Source organism: Lathamus discolor, chromosome 2, assembly GCF_037157495.1.
Source record: "Lathamus discolor isolate bLatDis1 chromosome 2, bLatDis1.hap1, whole genome shotgun sequence".
Classification (NCBI taxonomy): Eukaryota; Metazoa; Chordata; class Aves; order Psittaciformes; family Psittacidae; genus Lathamus; species Lathamus discolor.
The window spans coordinates 68,682,500-68,698,557 of NC_088885.1; positions in this window are offsets into that span (position 1 = coordinate 68,682,500).

Genomic DNA, 16,058 nt, shown 5'->3' on the forward strand with positions numbered 1-16,058 from the left:
GCTTTTTCAGCCCTAGTATCACCGAAGCTGTGAGTTTTGTGGCTTTCAGTACGTGAACCCTAACCCTTACCCTAAATATTATTAACACAGAAGGCATCTTCCAGGGAAAAGGGTGATCCATATGAGAAAGTTTTTGGAGGAATAATGTTGATGTAGTGCTGTGCTCCCACTGGTATGCCCTTTTTAGTCCTAGTGTCATAGCATGTGCATGCTTTTTGGCTCTCTGAACACTAACGCTAAGCCTAATTTTTCGGGGGTCTCTTAGCTGAGGCTGACATCCTCGAGCTGAATGGGTGTGCCAGATGAGAAAGGTCTTGAAGGAGCACCGTTGGCACAGTGCCGTGCTCTCCTTGGCATGCCGTTTTCATCCCTAGTATCCGGGAACCTCTCAGTTTTGCAGCTTTCTGAACTCTAACCCTAACCCTAACCCTAACCCTAGCCCTAGCCCTAATTTGCATTGCTTTGTGTATCTGAAGATGTATCTGCTATCCAAAAGAATATCCCAGATGAGAAACCTTTAGAAGCAGCAATGTTGGTGTAGTGCCGTGCTTCCCTTGGCAAGCCTTTTTCAGGCCTACCATCACAGGACGTCTAGGCTTTATGGCCTAGACTGAACTAGCCTCTCTGAATGCTAACTCTAACCCTAACCCTAGGTTTTGTTGCATCTCTTAGCTGAGGCTGACATGCGCCTGCCAAATAGTTGTGCCAGATGAGAAAGGTGTTGAAGAAGAAATATTGTTGCACTATCCTTCTCCCCCTTGGCATTCCTTCTCGGCCCAAGTATCCCGGGAGGTGTAGGTTTTGTGCATCTCAGAAGGCTAATGCCTACCCGAACCCTAACCTTAACCCTGACCCTAACCCTCATTTGCATGGTATCATGGGTCTGAAGTTTACGTCTTCCAATGGAACGGGTGGCGCAGCTGAGGAAGGTGTTGAAGGAGCACTGTTGGTGCAGTGCCATACTCCCCTTGGCATGCCTTTTTCATCCCCATTCTCCTGGGAGGTTCAGGCTATGCAGCTCTCCGAACGCTACCCCTAGCCCTAATTTTTCTTGGCTCTTCTAGCTGAGGCTGACATCCTCGAGCTGAAGGGGTGTCCCAGGTGACAAAGGTTTTGAAGGAGCACTGTTGGTGAAGTGCCGTGCCATTCTTGGCATGCTGTTTTCACCCCTAGCATCCGGAAACCTCTCAGTTACGTTGCTTTCTGAACCCTAACCCTAAAACTAATTTGCATGGCGTCATGGAGCTGAAGACAACATCTCCTATGCAAATGGGTATCCAAGATGAGAAACTTTCTAAAGGTGCAGTGTTGGTGTAGTGCCGTGTTCCACTTGCCTTGCCTTTTTCAATGCTAGCATCATAGGCTTTCTGGCTTTCTGACTCTCTGGCTCTCTGGCTTTCTGGCTCTCTGAATGCTAACTCTAACGGAACCCTAACCCTAACCCTAGGATTTGTTGCGTCTTTTAGCTAAGGCTGACATCCTTGAGCGGAATGGGTGTCCCAGATGAGAAAGAAGCAATTTTGGTGCAATATCATTGTCCCCTTGGCATTCCTTTTTCAGCCCTAGTATCCTAGGAGGAGTAGGCTTTGTGGCTCTCTTCAACTTAGCCCTATCTTTTAAACTAGCCATCAATCCCTAGGCATTGTAGAGCTGAGGCTGACATCCTCCAGCCGAAAGGGTGTCCCATATGACAAAGATGTTGAAGGAGCAATGCTGGTTCAGAGCCGTTCTCCCCTTGGCGTTCCTTTTTCAGGCCTATTATCCCGGGAGAAGTAAGATTTGTGGCTCTCGGAACGCTAAGCCTAACCCTCATTATTAGGACGTCTTGGAGAGGATGCTGACATCCTCCAGACGATTGGGTGTCCAATATAAGAAAGGTTTTGTAGGAGCGATGTTTGTGCAGTGCCGTGCTCCCCTTGGCATGCTTTTTCAGCCCTAGTATCACCGAAGCTGTGAGTTTTGTGGCTTTCTGTTCGTGAACCCTAACCCTTACCCTAAATATTATTAACACAGAAGGCATCTTCCAGGGAAAAGGGTGATCCATATGAGAAAGTTTTTGGAGGAATAATGTTGGTGTAGTGCTGTGCTCCCACTGGTATGCCCTTTTTAGTCCTAGTGTCATAGCATGTGCATGCTTTTTTGGCTCTCTGAACACTAACGCTAAGCCTAATTTTTCTGGGGTCTCTTAGCTGAGGCTGACATCCTCGAGCTGAATGGGTGTGCCAGATGAGAAAGGTCTTGAAGGAGCACCGTTGGCACAGTGCCGTGCTCTCCTTGGCATGCCGTTTTCATCCCTAGTATCCGGGAACCGCTAAGTTTTGCAGCTTTCTGAACTCTAACCCTAACCCTAACCCTAACCCTAGCCCTAGCCCTAATTTGCATTGCTTTGTGTATCTGAAGATGTATCTGCTATCCAAAAGAATATCCCAGATGAGAAACCTTTAGAAGCAGCAATGTTGGTGTAGTGCAGTGCTTCCCTTGGCAAGCCTTTTTCAGGCCTACCATCACAGGACGTCTAGGCTTTATGGCCTAGACTGAACTAGCCTCTCTGAATGCTAACTCTAACCCTAACCCTAGGTTTTGTTGCATCTCTTAGCTGAGGCTGACATGCGCCTGCCAAATAGTTGTGCCAGATGAGAAAGGTATTGAAGAAGAAATATTGTTGCACTATCGTTCTCCCCCTTGGCATTCCTTCTCGGCCCAAGTATCCCGGGAGGTGTAGGTTTTGTGCATCTCAGAAGGCTAATGCCTACCCGAACCCTAACCTTAACCCTGACCCTAACCCTCATTTGCATGGTATCATGGGTCTGAAATTTACGTCTTCCAATGGAATGGGTGGCGCAGCTGAGGAAGGTGTTGAAGGAGCACTGTTGGTGCAGTGCCATACTCCCCTTGGCATGCCTTTTTCATCCCCATTCTCCTGGGAGGTTCAGGCTATGCAGCTCTCCGAACGCTACCCTTAGCCCTAATTTTTCTTGGCTCTTCTAGCTGCGGCTGACATCCTCAAGCTGAAGGGGTGTCCCAGGTGACAAAGGTTTTGAAGGAGCACTGTTGGTGAAGTGCCGTGCCATTCTTGGCATGCTGTTTTCACCCCTAGCATCCGGAAACCTCTCAGTTACGTTGCTTTCTGAACCCTAACCCTAAACCTAATTTGCATGGCGTCATGGAGCTGAAGACGACATCTCCTATGCAAATGGGTATCCAAGATGAGAAACTTTCTAAAGGTGCAGTGTTGGTGTAGTGCCGTGTTCCACTTGCCTTGCCTTTTTCAATGCTAGCATCATAGCACGTGTAGGCTTTCTGGCTCTCTGAATGCTAACTCTAACGAACCCTAACCCTAACCCTAGGATTTGTTGCGTCTTTTAGCTAAGGCTGACATCCTTGAGCCGAATGGGTGTCCCAGATGAGAAAGAAGCAATTTTGGTGCAATATCATTGTCCCCTTGGCATTCCTTTTTCAGCCCTAGTATCCTAGGAGGAGTAGGCTTTGTGGCTCTCTTCAACTTAGCCCTATCTTTTAAACTAGCCATCAATCCCTAGGCATTGTAGAGCTGAGGCTGACATCCTCCAGCCGAAAGGGTGTCCCATATGACAAAGATGTTGAAGGAGCAATGCTGGTTCAGAGCCGTTCTCCCCTTGGCGTTCCTTTTTCAGGCCTATTATCCCGGGAGAAGTAAGATTTGTGGCTCTCGGAACGCTAAGCCTAACCCTCATTATTAGGACGTCTTGGAGAGGATGCTGACATCCTCCAGACGATTGGGTGTCCAATATAAGAAAGGTTTTGTAGGAGCGATGTTTGTGCAGTGCCGTGCTCCCCTTGGCATGCTTTTTCAGCCCTAGTATCACCGAAGCTGTGAGTTTTGTGGCTTTCTGTACGTGAACCCTAACCCTTACCCTAAATATTATTAACACAGAAGGCATCTTCCAGGGAAAAGGGTGATCCATATGAGAAAGTTTTTGGAGGAATAATGTTGATGTAGTGCTGTGCTCCCACTGGTATGCCCTTTTTAGTCCTAGTGTCATAGCATGTGCATGCTTTTTGGCTCTCTGAACACTAACGCTAAGCCTAATTTTTCGGGGGTCTCTTAGCTGAGGCTGACATCCTCGAGCTGAATGGGTGTGCCAGATGAGAAAGGTCTTGAAGGAGCACCGTTGGCACAGTGCCGTGCTCTCCTTGGCATGCCGTTTTCATCCCTAGTTTCCGGGAACCGCTAAGTTTTGCAGCTTTCTGAACTCTAACCCTAACCCTAACCCTAACCCTAGCCCTAGCCCTAATTTGCATTGCTTTGTGTATCTGAAGATGTATCTGCTATCCAAAAGAATATCCCAGATGAGAAACCTTTAGAAGCAGCAATGTTGGTGTAGTGCCGTGCTTCCCTTGGCAAGCCTTTTTCAGGCCTACCATCACAGGACGTCTAGGCTTTATGGCCTAGACTGAACTAGCCTCTCTGAATGCTAACTCTAACCCTAACCCTAGGTTTTGTTGCATCTCTTAGCTGAGGCTGACATGCGCCTGCCAAATAGTTGTGCCAGATGAGAAAGGTGTTGAAGAAGAAATATTGTTGCACTATCCTTCTCCCCCTTGGCATTCCTTCTCGGCCCAAGTATCCCGGGAGGTGTAGGTTTTGTGCATCTCAGAAGGCTAATGCCTACCCGAACCCTAACCTTAACCCTGACCCTAACCCTCATTTGCATGGTATCATGGGTCTGAAGTTTACGTCTTCCAATGGAATGGGTGGCGCAGCTGAGGAAGGTGTTGAAGGAGCACTGTTGGTGCAGTGCCATACTCCCCTTGGCATGCCTTTTTCATCCCCATTCTCCTGGGAGGTTCAGGCTATGCAGCTCTCCGAACGCTACCCCTAGCCCTAATTTTTCTTGGCTCTTCTAGCTGAGGCTGACATCCTCGAGCTGAAGGGGTGTCCCAGGTGACAAAGGTTTTGAAGGAGCACTGTTGGTGAAGTGCCGTGCCATTCTTGGCATGCTGTTTTCACCCCTAGCATCCGGAAACCTCTCAGTTACGTTGCTTTCTGAACCCTAACCCTAAACCTAATTTGCATGGCGTCATGGACCTGAAGACGACATCTCCTATGCAAATGGGTATCCAAGATGAGAAACTTTCTAAAGGTGCAGTGTTGGTGTAGTGCCGTGTTCCACTTGCCTTGCCTTTTTCAATGCTAGCATCATAGCACGTGTAGGCTTTCTGGCTCTCTGAATGCTAACTCTAACGGAACCCTAACCCTAACCCTAGGATTTGTTGCGTCTTTTAGCTAAGGCTGACATCCTTGAGCCGAATGGGTGTCCCAGATGAGAAAGAAGCAATTTTGGTGCAATATCATTGTCCCCTTGGCATTCCTTTTTCAGCCCTAGTATCCTAGGAGGAGTAGGCTTTGTGGCTCTCTTCAACTTAGCCCTATTTTTTAAACTAGCCATCAATCCCTAGGCATTGTAGAGCTGAGGCTGACATCCTCCAGCCGAAAGGGTGTCCCATATGACAAAGATGTTGAAGGAGCAATGCTAGTTCAGAGCCGTTCTCCCCTTGGCGTTCCTTTTTCAGGCCTATTATCCCGGGAGAAGTAAGATTTGTGGCTCTCGGAACGCTAAGCCTAACCCTCATTATTAGGACGTCTTGGAGAGGATGCTGACATCCTCCAGACGATTGGGTGTCCAATATAAGAAAGGTTTTGTAGGAGCGATGTTTGTGCAGTGCCGTGCTCCCCTTGGCATGCTTTTTCAGCCCTAGTATCACCGAAGCTGTGAGTTTTGTGGCTTTCTGTACGTGAACCCTAACCCTTACCCTAAATATTATTAACACAGAAGGCATCTTCCAGGGAAAAGGGTGATCCATATGAGAAAGTTTTTGGAGGAATAATGTTGATGTAGTGCTGTGCTCCCACTGGTATGCCCTTTTTAGTCCTAGTGTCATAGCATGTGCATGCTTTTTGGCTCTCTGAACACTAACGCTAAGCCTAATTTTTCGGGGGTCTCTTAGCTGAGGCTGACATCCTCGAGCTGAATGGGTGTGCCAGATGAGAAAGGTCTTGAAGGAGCACCGTTGGCACAGTGCCGTGCTCTCCTTGGCATGCCGTTTTCATCCCTAGTATCCGGGAACCTCTCAGTTTTGCAGCTTTCTGAACTCTAACCCTAACCCTAACCCTAACCCTAGCCCTAGCCCTAATTTGCATTGCTTTGTGTATCTGAAGATGTATCTGCTATCCAAAAGAATATCCCAGATGAGAAACCTTTAGAAGCAGCAATGTTGGTGTAGTGCCGTGCTTCCCTTGGCAAGCCTTTTTCAGGCCTACCATCACAGGACGTCTAGGCTTTATGGCCTAGACTGAACTAGCCTCTCTGAATGCTAACTCTAACCCTAACCCTAGGTTTTGTTGCATCTCTTAGCTGAGGCTGACATGCGCCTGCCAAATAGTTGTGCCAGATGAGAAAGGTGTTGAAGAAGAAATATTGTTGCACTATCCTTCTCCCCCTTGGCATTCCTTCTCGGCCCAAGTATCCCGGGAGGTGTAGGTTTTGTGCATCTCAGAAGGCTAATGCCTACCCGAACCCTAACCTTAACCCTGACCCTAACCCTCATTTGCATGGTATCATGGGTCTGAAGTTTACGTCTTCCAATGGAACGGGTGGCGCAGCTGAGGAAGGTGTTGAAGGAGCACTGTTGGTGCAGTGCCATACTCCCCTTGGCATGCCTTTTTCATCCCCATTCTCCTGGGAGGTTCAGGCTATGCAGCTCTCCGAACGCTACCCCTAGCCCTAATTTTTCTTGGCTCTTCTAGCTGAGGCTGACATCCTCGAGCTGAAGGGGTGTCCCAGGTGACAAAGGTTTTGAAGGAGCACTGTTGGTGAAGTGCCGTGCCATTCTTGGCATGCTGTTTTCACCCCTAGCATCCGGAAACCTCTCAGTTACGTTGCTTTCTGAACCCTAACCATAAAACTAATTTGCATGGCGTCATGGAGCTGAAGACAACATCTCCTATGCAAATGGGTATCCAAGATGAGAAACTTTCTAAAGGTGCAGTGTTGGTGTAGTGCCGTGTTCCACTTGCCTTGCCTTTTTCAATGCTAGCATCATAGGCTTTCTGGCTTTCTGGCTCTCTGGCTCTCTGGCTTTCTGGCTCTCTGAATGCTAACTCTAACGGAACCCTAACCCTAACCCTAGGATTTGTTGCGTCTTTTAGCTAAGGCTGACATCCTTGAGCGGAATGGGTGTCCCAGATGAGAAAGAAGCAATTTTGGTGCAATATCATTGTCCCCTTGGCATTCCTTTTTCAGCCCTAGTATCCTAGGAGGAGTAGGCTTTGTGGCTCTCTTCAACTTAGCCCTATCTTTTAAACTAGCCATCAATCCCTAGGCATTGTAGAGCTGAGGCTGACATCCTCCAGCCGAAAGGGTGTCCCATATGACAAAGATGTTGAAGGAGCAATGCTGGTTCAGAGCCGTTCTCCCCTTGGCGTTCCTTTTTCAGGCCTATTATCCCGGGAGAAGTAAGATTTGTGGCTCTCGGAACGCTAAGCCTAACCCTCATTATTAGGACGTCTTGGAGAGGATGCTGACATCCTCCAGACGATTGGGTGTCCAATATAAGAAAGGTTTTGTAGGAGCGATGTTTGTGCAGTGCCGTGCTCCCCTTGGCATGCTTTTTCAGCCCTAGTATCACCGAAGCTGTGAGTTTTGTGGCTTTCTGTACGTGAACCCTAACCCTTACCCTAAATATTATTAACACAGAAGGCATCTTCCAGGGAAAAGGGTGATCCATATGAGAAAGTTTTTGGAGGAATAATGTTGGTGTAGTGCTGTGCTCCCACTGGTATGCCCTTTTTAGTCCTAGTGTCATAGCATGTGCATGCTTTTTTGGCTCTCTGAACACTAACGCTAAGCCTAATTTTTCTGGGGTCTCTTAGCTGAGGCTGACATCCTCGAGCTGAATGGGTGTGCCAGATGAGAAAGGTCTTGAAGGAGCACCGTTGGCACAGTGCCGTGCTCTCCTTGGCATGCCGTTTTCATCCCTAGTATCCGGGAACCGCTAAGTTTTGCAGCTTTCTGAACTCTAACCCTAACCCTAACCCTAACCCTAGCCCTAGCCCTAATTTGCATTGCTTTGTGTATCTGAAGATGTATCTGCTATCCAAAAGAATATCCCAGATGAGAAACCTTTAGAAGCAGCAATGTTGGTGTAGTGCAGTGCTTCCCTTGGCAAGCCTTTTTCAGGCCTACCATCACAGGACGTCTAGGCTTTATGGCCTAGACTGAACTAGCCTCTCTGAATGCTAACTCTAACCCTAACCCTAGGTTTTGTTGCATCTCTTAGCTGAGGCTGACATGCGCCTGCCAAATAGTTGTGCCAGATGAGAAAGGTATTGAAGAAGAAATATTGTTGCACTATCGTTCTCCCCCTTGGCATTCCTTCTCGGCCCAAGTATCCCGGGAGGTGTAGGTTTTGTGCATCTCAGAAGGCTAATGCCTACCCGAACCCTAACCTTAACCCTGACCCTAACCCTCATTTGCATGGTATCATGGGTCTGAAATTTACGTCTTCCAATGGAATGGGTGGCGCAGCTGAGGAAGGTGTTGAAGGAGCACTGTTGGTGCAGTGCCATACTCCCCTTGGCATGCCTTTTTCATCCCCATTCTCCTGGGAGGTTCAGGCTATGCAGCTCTCCGAACGCTACCCTTAGCCCTAATTTTTCTTGGCTCTTCTAGCTGCGGCTGACATCCTCAAGCTGAAGGGGTGTCCCAGGTGACAAAGGTTTTGAAGGAGCACTGTTGGTGAAGTGCCGTGCCATTCTTGGCATGCTGTTTTCACCCCTAGCATCCGGAAACCTCTCAGTTACGTTGCTTTCTGAACCCTAACCCTAAACCTAATTTGCATGGCGTCATGGAGCTGAAGACGACATCTCCTATGCAAATGGGTATCCAAGATGAGAAACTTTCTAAAGGTGCAGTGTTGGTGTAGTGCCGTGTTCCACTTGCCTTGCCTTTTTCAATGCTAGCATCATAGCACGTGTAGGCTTTCTGGCTCTCTGAATGCTAACTCTAACGAACCCTAACCCTAACCCTAGGATTTGTTGCGTCTTTTAGCTAAGGCTGACATCCTTGAGCCGAATGGGTGTCCCAGATGAGAAAGAAGCAATTTTGGTGCAATATCATTGTCCCCTTGGCATTCCTTTTTCAGCCCTAGTATCCTAGGAGGAGTAGGCTTTGTGGCTCTCTTCAACTTAGCCCTATCTTTTAAACTAGCCATCAATCCCTAGGCATTGTAGAGCTGAGGCTGACATCCTCCAGCCGAAAGGGTGTCCCATATGACAAAGATGTTGAAGGAGCAATGCTGGTTCAGAGCCGTTCTCCCCTTGGCGTTCCTTTTTCAGGCCTATTATCCCGGGAGAAGTAAGATTTGTGGCTCTCGGAACGCTAAGCCTAACCCTCATTATTAGGACGTCTTGGAGAGGATGCTGACATCCTCCAGACGATTGGGTGTCCAATATAAGAAAGGTTTTGTAGGAGCGATGTTTGTGCAGTGCCGTGCTCCCCTTGGCATGCTTTTTCAGCCCTAGTATCACCGAAGCTGTGAGTTTTGTGGCTTTCTGTACGTGAACCCTAACCCTTACCCTAAATATTATTAACACAGAAGGCATCTTCCAGGGAAAAGGGTGATCCATATGAGAAAGTTTTTGGAGGAATAATGTTGATGTAGTGCTGTGCTCCCACTGGTATGCCCTTTTTAGTCCTAGTGTCATAGCATGTGCATGCTTTTTGGCTCTCTGAACACTAACGCTAAGCCTAATTTTTCGGGGGTCTCTTAGCTGAGGCTGACATCCTCGAGCTGAATGGGTGTGCCAGATGAGAAAGGTCTTGAAGGAGCACCGTTGGCACAGTGCCGTGCTCTCCTTGGCATGCCGTTTTCATCCCTAGTTTCCGGGAACCGCTAAGTTTTGCAGCTTTCTGAACTCTAACCCTAACCCTAACCCTAACCCTAGCCCTAGCCCTAATTTGCATTGCTTTGTGTATCTGAAGATGTATCTGCTATCCAAAAGAATATCCTAGATGAGAAACCTTTAGAAGCAGCAATGTTGGTGTAGTGCCGTGCTTCCCTTGGCAAGCCTTTTTCAGGCCTACCATCACAGGACGTCTAGGCTTTATGGCCTAGACTGAACTAGCCTCTCTGAATGCTAACTCTAACCCTAACCCTAGGTTTTGTTGCATCTCTTAGCTGAGGCTGACATGCGCCTGCCAAATAGTTGTGCCAGATGAGAAAGGTGTTGAAGAAGAAATATTGTTGCACTATCCTTCTCCCCCTTGGCATTCCTTCTCGGCCCAAGTATCCCGGGAGGTGTAGGTTTTGTACATCTCAGAAGGCTAATGCCTACCCGAACCCTAACCTTAACCCTGACCCTAACCCTCATTTGCATGGTATCATGGGTCTGAAATTTACGTCTTCCAATGGAACGGGTGGCGCAGCTGAGGAAGGTGTTGAAGGAGCACTGTTGGTGCAGTGCCATACTCCCCTTGGCATGCCTTTTTCATCCCCATTCTCCTGGGAGGTTCAGGCTATGCAGCTCTCCGAACGCTACCCCTAGCCCTAATTTTTCTTGGCTCTTCTAGCTGAGGCTGACATCCTCGAGCTGAAGGGGTGTCCCAGGTGACAAAGGTTTTGAAGGAGCACTGTTGGTGAAGTGCCGTGCCATTCTTGGCATGCTGTTTTCACCCCTAGCATCCGGAAACCTCTCAGTTACGTTGCTTTCTGAACCCTAACCCTAAACCTAATTTGCATGGCGTCATGGAGCTGAAGACGACATCTCCTATGCAAATGGGTATCCAAGATGAGAAACTTTCTAAAGGTGCAGTGTTGGTGTAGTGCCGTGTTCCACTTGCCTTGCCTTTTTCAATGCTAGCATCATAGCACGTGTAGGCTTTCTGGCTCTCTGAATGCTAACTCTAACGGAACCCTAACCCTAACCCTAGGATTTGTTGCGTCTTTTAGCTAAGGCTGACATCCTTGAGCCGAATGGGTGTCCCAGATGAGAAAGAAGCAATTTTGGTGCAATATCGTCCCCTTGGCATTCCTTTTTCAGCCCTAGTATCCTAGGAGGAGTAGGCTTTGTGGCTCTCTTCAACTTAGCCCTATCTTTTAAACTAGCCATCAATCCCTAGGCATTGTAGAGCTGAGGCTGACATCCTCCAGCCGAAAGGGTGTCCCATATGACAAAGATGTTGAAGGAGCAATGCTAGTTCAGAGCCGTTCTCCCCTTGGCGTTCCTTTTTCAGGCCTATTATCCCGGGAGAAGTAAGATTTGTGGCTCTCGGAACGCTAAGCCTAACCCTCATTATTAGGACGTCTTGGAGAGGATGCTGACATCCTCCAGACGATTGGGTGTCCAATATAAGAAAGGTTTTGTAGGAGCGATGTTTGTGCAGTGCCGTGCTCCCCTTGGCATGCTTTTTCAGCCCTAGTATCACCGAAGCTGTGAGTTTTGTGGCTTTCTGTACGTGAACCCTAACCCTTACCCTAAATATTATTAACACAGAAGGCATCTTCCAGGGAAAAGGGTGATCCATATGAGAAAGTTTTTGGAGGAATAATGTTGATGTAGTGCTGTGCTCCCACTGGTATGCCCTTTTTAGTCCTAGTGTCATAGCATGTGCATGCTTTTTGGCTCTCTGAACACTAACGCTAAGCCTAATTTTTCTGGGGTCTCTTAGCTGAGGCTGACATCCTCGAGCTGAATGGGTGTGCCAGATGAGAAAGGTCTTGAAGGAGCACCGTTGGCACAGTGCCGTGCTCTCCTTGGCATGCCGTTTTCATCCCTAGTTTCCGGGAACCGCTAAGTTTTGCAGCTTTCTGAACTCTAACCCTAACCCTAACCCTAACCCTAGCCCTAGCCCTAATTTGCATTGCTTTGTGTATCTGAAGATGTATCTGCTATCCAAAAGAATATCCCAGATGAGAAACCTTTAGAAGCAGCAATGTTGGTGTAGTGCCGTGCTTCCCTTGGCAAGCCTTTTTCAGGCCTACCATCACAGGACGTCTAGGCTTTATGGCCTAGACTGAACTAGCCTCTCTGAATGCTAACTCTAACCCTAACCCTAGGTTTTCTTGCATCTCTTAGCTGAGGCTGACATGCGCCTGCCAAATAGTTGTGCCAGATGAGAAAGGTGTTGAAGAAGAAATATTGTTGCACTATCCTTCTCCCCCTTGGCATTCCTTCTCGGCCCAAGTATCCCGGGAGGTGTAGGTTTTGTACATCTCAGAAGGCTAATGCCTACCCGAACCCTAACCTTAACCCTGACCCTAACCCTCATTTGCATGGTATCATGGGTCTGAAATTTACGTCTTCCAATGGAACGGGTGGCGCAGCTGAGGAAGGTGTTGAAGGAGCACTGTTGGTGCAGTGCCATACTCCCCTTGGCATGCCTTTTTCATCCCCATTCTCCTGGGAGGTTCAGGCTATGCAGCTCTCCGAACGCTACCCCTAGCCCTAATTTTTCTTGGCTCTTCTAGCTGAGGCTGACATCCTCGAGCTGAAGGGGTGTCCCAGGTGACAAAGGTTTTGAAGGAGCACTGTTGGTGAAGTGCCGTGCCATTCTTGGCATGCTGTTTTCACCCCTAGCATCCGGAAACCTCTCAGTTACGTTGCTTTCTGAACCCTAACCCTAAACCTAATTTGCATGGCGTCATGGAGCTGAAGACGACATCTCCTATGCAAATGGGTATCCAAGATGAGAAACTTTCTAAAGGTGCAGTGTTGGTGTAGTGCCGTGTTCCACTTGCCTTGCCTTTTTCAATGCTAGCATCATAGCACGTGTAGGCTTTCTGGCTCTCTGAATGCTAACTCTAACGGAACCCTAACCCTAACCCTAGGATTTGTTGCGTCTTTTAGCTAAGGCTGACATCCTTGAGCCGAATGGGTGTCCCAGATGAGAAAGAAGCAATTTTGGTGCAATATCGTCCCCTTGGCATTCCTTTTTCAGCCCTAGTATCCTAGGAGGAGTAGGCTTTGTGGCTCTCTTCAACTTAGCCCTATCTTTTAAACTAGCCATCAATCCCTAGGCATTGTAGAGCTGAGGCTGACATCCTCCAGCCGAAAGGGTGTCCCATATGACAAAGATGTTGAAGGAGCAATGCTAGTTCAGAGCCGTTCTCCCCTTGGCGTTCCTTTTTCAGGCCTATTATCCCGGGAGAAGTAAGATTTGTGGCTCTCGGAACGCTAAGCCTAACCCTCATTATTAGGACGTCTTGGAGAGGATGCTGACATCCTCCAGACGATTGGGTGTCCAATATAAGAAAGGTTTTGTAGGAGCGATGTTTGTGCAGTGCCGTGCTCCCCTTGGCATGCTTTTTCAGCCCTAGTATCACCGAAGCTGTGAGTTTTGTGGCTTTCTGTACGTGAACCCTAACCCTTACCCTAAATATTATTAACACAGAAGGCATCTTCCAGGGAAAAGGGTGATCCATATGAGAAAGTTTTTGGAGGAATAATGTTGATGTAGTGCTGTGCTCCCACTGGTATGCCCTTTTTAGTCCTAGTGTCATAGCATGTGCATGCTTTTTGGCTCTCTGAACACTAACGCTAAGCCTAATTTTTCGGGGGTCTCTTAGCTGAGGCTGACATCCTCGAGCTGAATGGGTGTGCCAGATGAGAAAGGTCTTGAAGGAGCACCGTTGGCACAGTGCCGTGCTCTCCTTGGCATGCCGTTTTCATCCCTAGTTTCCGGGAACCGCTAAGTTTTGCAGCTTTCTGAACTCTAACCCTAACCCTAACCCTAACCCTAGCCCTAGCCCTAATTTGCATTGCTTTGTGTATCTGAAGATGTATCTGCTATCCAAAAGAATATCCCAGATGAGAAACCTTTAGAAGCAGCAATGTTGGTGTAGTGCCGTGCTTCCCTTGGCAAGCCTTTTTCAGGCCTACCATCACAGGACGTCTAGGCTTTATGGCCTAGACTGAACTAGCCTCTCTGAATGCTAACTCTAACCCTAACCCTAGGTTTTCTTGCATCTCTTAGCTGAGGCTGACATGCGCCTGCCAAATAGTTGTGCCAGATGAGAAAGGTGTTGAAGAAGAAATATTGTTGCACTATCCTTCTCCCCCTTGGCATTCCTTCTCGGCCCAAGTATCCCGGGGGGTGTAGGTTTTGTGCATCTCAGAAGGCTAATGCCTACCCGAACCCTAACCTTAACCCTGACCCTAACCCTCATTTGCATGGTGTCATGGGTCTGAAGTTTACGTCTTCCAATGGAATGGGTGGCGCAGCTGAGGAAGGTGTTGAAGGAGCACTGTTGGTGCAGTGCCATACTCCCCTTGGCATGCCTTTTTCATCCCCATTCTCCTGGGGGGTTCAGGCTATGCAGCTCTCTGAACGCTACCCCTAGCCCTAATTTTTCTTGGCTCTTCTAGCTGAGGCTGACATCCTCGAGCTGAAGGGGTGTCCCAGGTGACAAAGGTTTTGAAGGAGCACTGTTGGTGAAGTGCCGTGCCATTCTTGGCATGCTGTTTTCACCCCTAGCATCCGGAAACCTCTCAGTTACGTTGCTTTCTGAACCCTAACCCTAAACCTAATTTGCATGGCGTCATGGAGCTGAAGACGACATCTCCTATGCAAATGGGTATCCAAGATGAGAAACTTTCTAAAGGTGCAGTGTTGGTGTAGTGCCGTGTTCCACTTGCCTTGCCTTTTTCAATGCTAGCATCATAGCACGTGTAGGCTTTCTGGCTCTCTGAATGCTAACTCTAACGGAACCCTAACCATAACCCTAGGATTTGTTGCGTCTTTTAGCTAAGGCTGACATCCTTGAGCGGAATGGGTGTCCCAGATGAGAAAGAAGCAATTTTGGTGCAATATCATTGTCCCCTTGGCATTCCTTTTTCAGCCCTAGTATCCTAGGAGGAGTAGGCTTTGTGGCTCTCTTCAACTTAGCCCTATCTTTTAAACTAGCCATCAATCCCTAGGCATTGTAGAGCTGAGGCTGACATCCTCCAGCCGAAAGGGTGTCCCATATGACAAAGATGTTGAAGGAGCAATGCTGGTTCAGAGCCGTTCTCCCCTTGGCGTTCCTTTTTCAGGCCTATTATCCCGGGAGAAGTAAGATTTGTGGCTCTCGCAACGCTAAGCCTAACCCTCATTATTAGGACGTCTTGGAGAGGATGCTGACATCCTCCAGACGATTGGGTGTCCAATATAAGAAAGGTTTTGTAGGAGCGATGTTTGTGCAGTGCCGTGCTCCCCTTGGCATGCTTTTTCAGCCCTAGTATCACCGAAGCTGTGAGTTTTGTGGCTTTCTGTACGTGAACCCTAACCCTTACCCTAAATATTATTAACACAGAAGGCATCTTCCAGGGAAAAGGGTGATCCATATGAGAAAGTTTTTGGAGGAATAATGTTGATGTAGTGCTGTGCTCCCACTGGTATGCCCTTTTTAGTCCTAGTGTCATAGCATGTGCATGCTTTTTGGCTCTCTGAACACTAACGCTAAGCCTATTTTTTCGGGGGTCTCTTAGCTGAGGCTGACATCCTCGAGCTGAATGGGTGTGCCAGATGAGAAAGGTCTTGAAGGAGCACCGTTGGCACAGTGCCGTGCTCTCCTTGGCATGCCGTTTTCATCCCTAGTTTCCGGGAACCGCTAAGTTTTGCAGCTTTCTGAACTCTAACCCTAACCCTAACCCTAACCCTAGCCCTAGCCCTAATTTGCATTGCTTTGTGTATCTGAAGATGTATCTGCTATCCAAAAGAATATCCCAGATGAGAAACCTTTAGAAGCAGCAATGTTGGTGCAGTGCCGTGCTTCCCTTGGCAAGCCTTTTTCAGGCCTACCATCACAGGACGTCTAGGCTTTATGGCCTAGACTGAACTAGCCTCTCTGAATGCTAACTCTAACCCTAACCCTAGGTTTTGTTGCATCTCTTAGCTGAGGCTGACATGCGCCTCCCAAATAGTTGTGCCAGATGAGAAAGGTGTTGAAGAAGAAATATTGTTGCACTATCCTTCTCCCCCTTGGCATTCCTTCTCGGCCCAAGTATCCCGGGAGGTGTAGGTTTTGTGCATCTCAGAAGG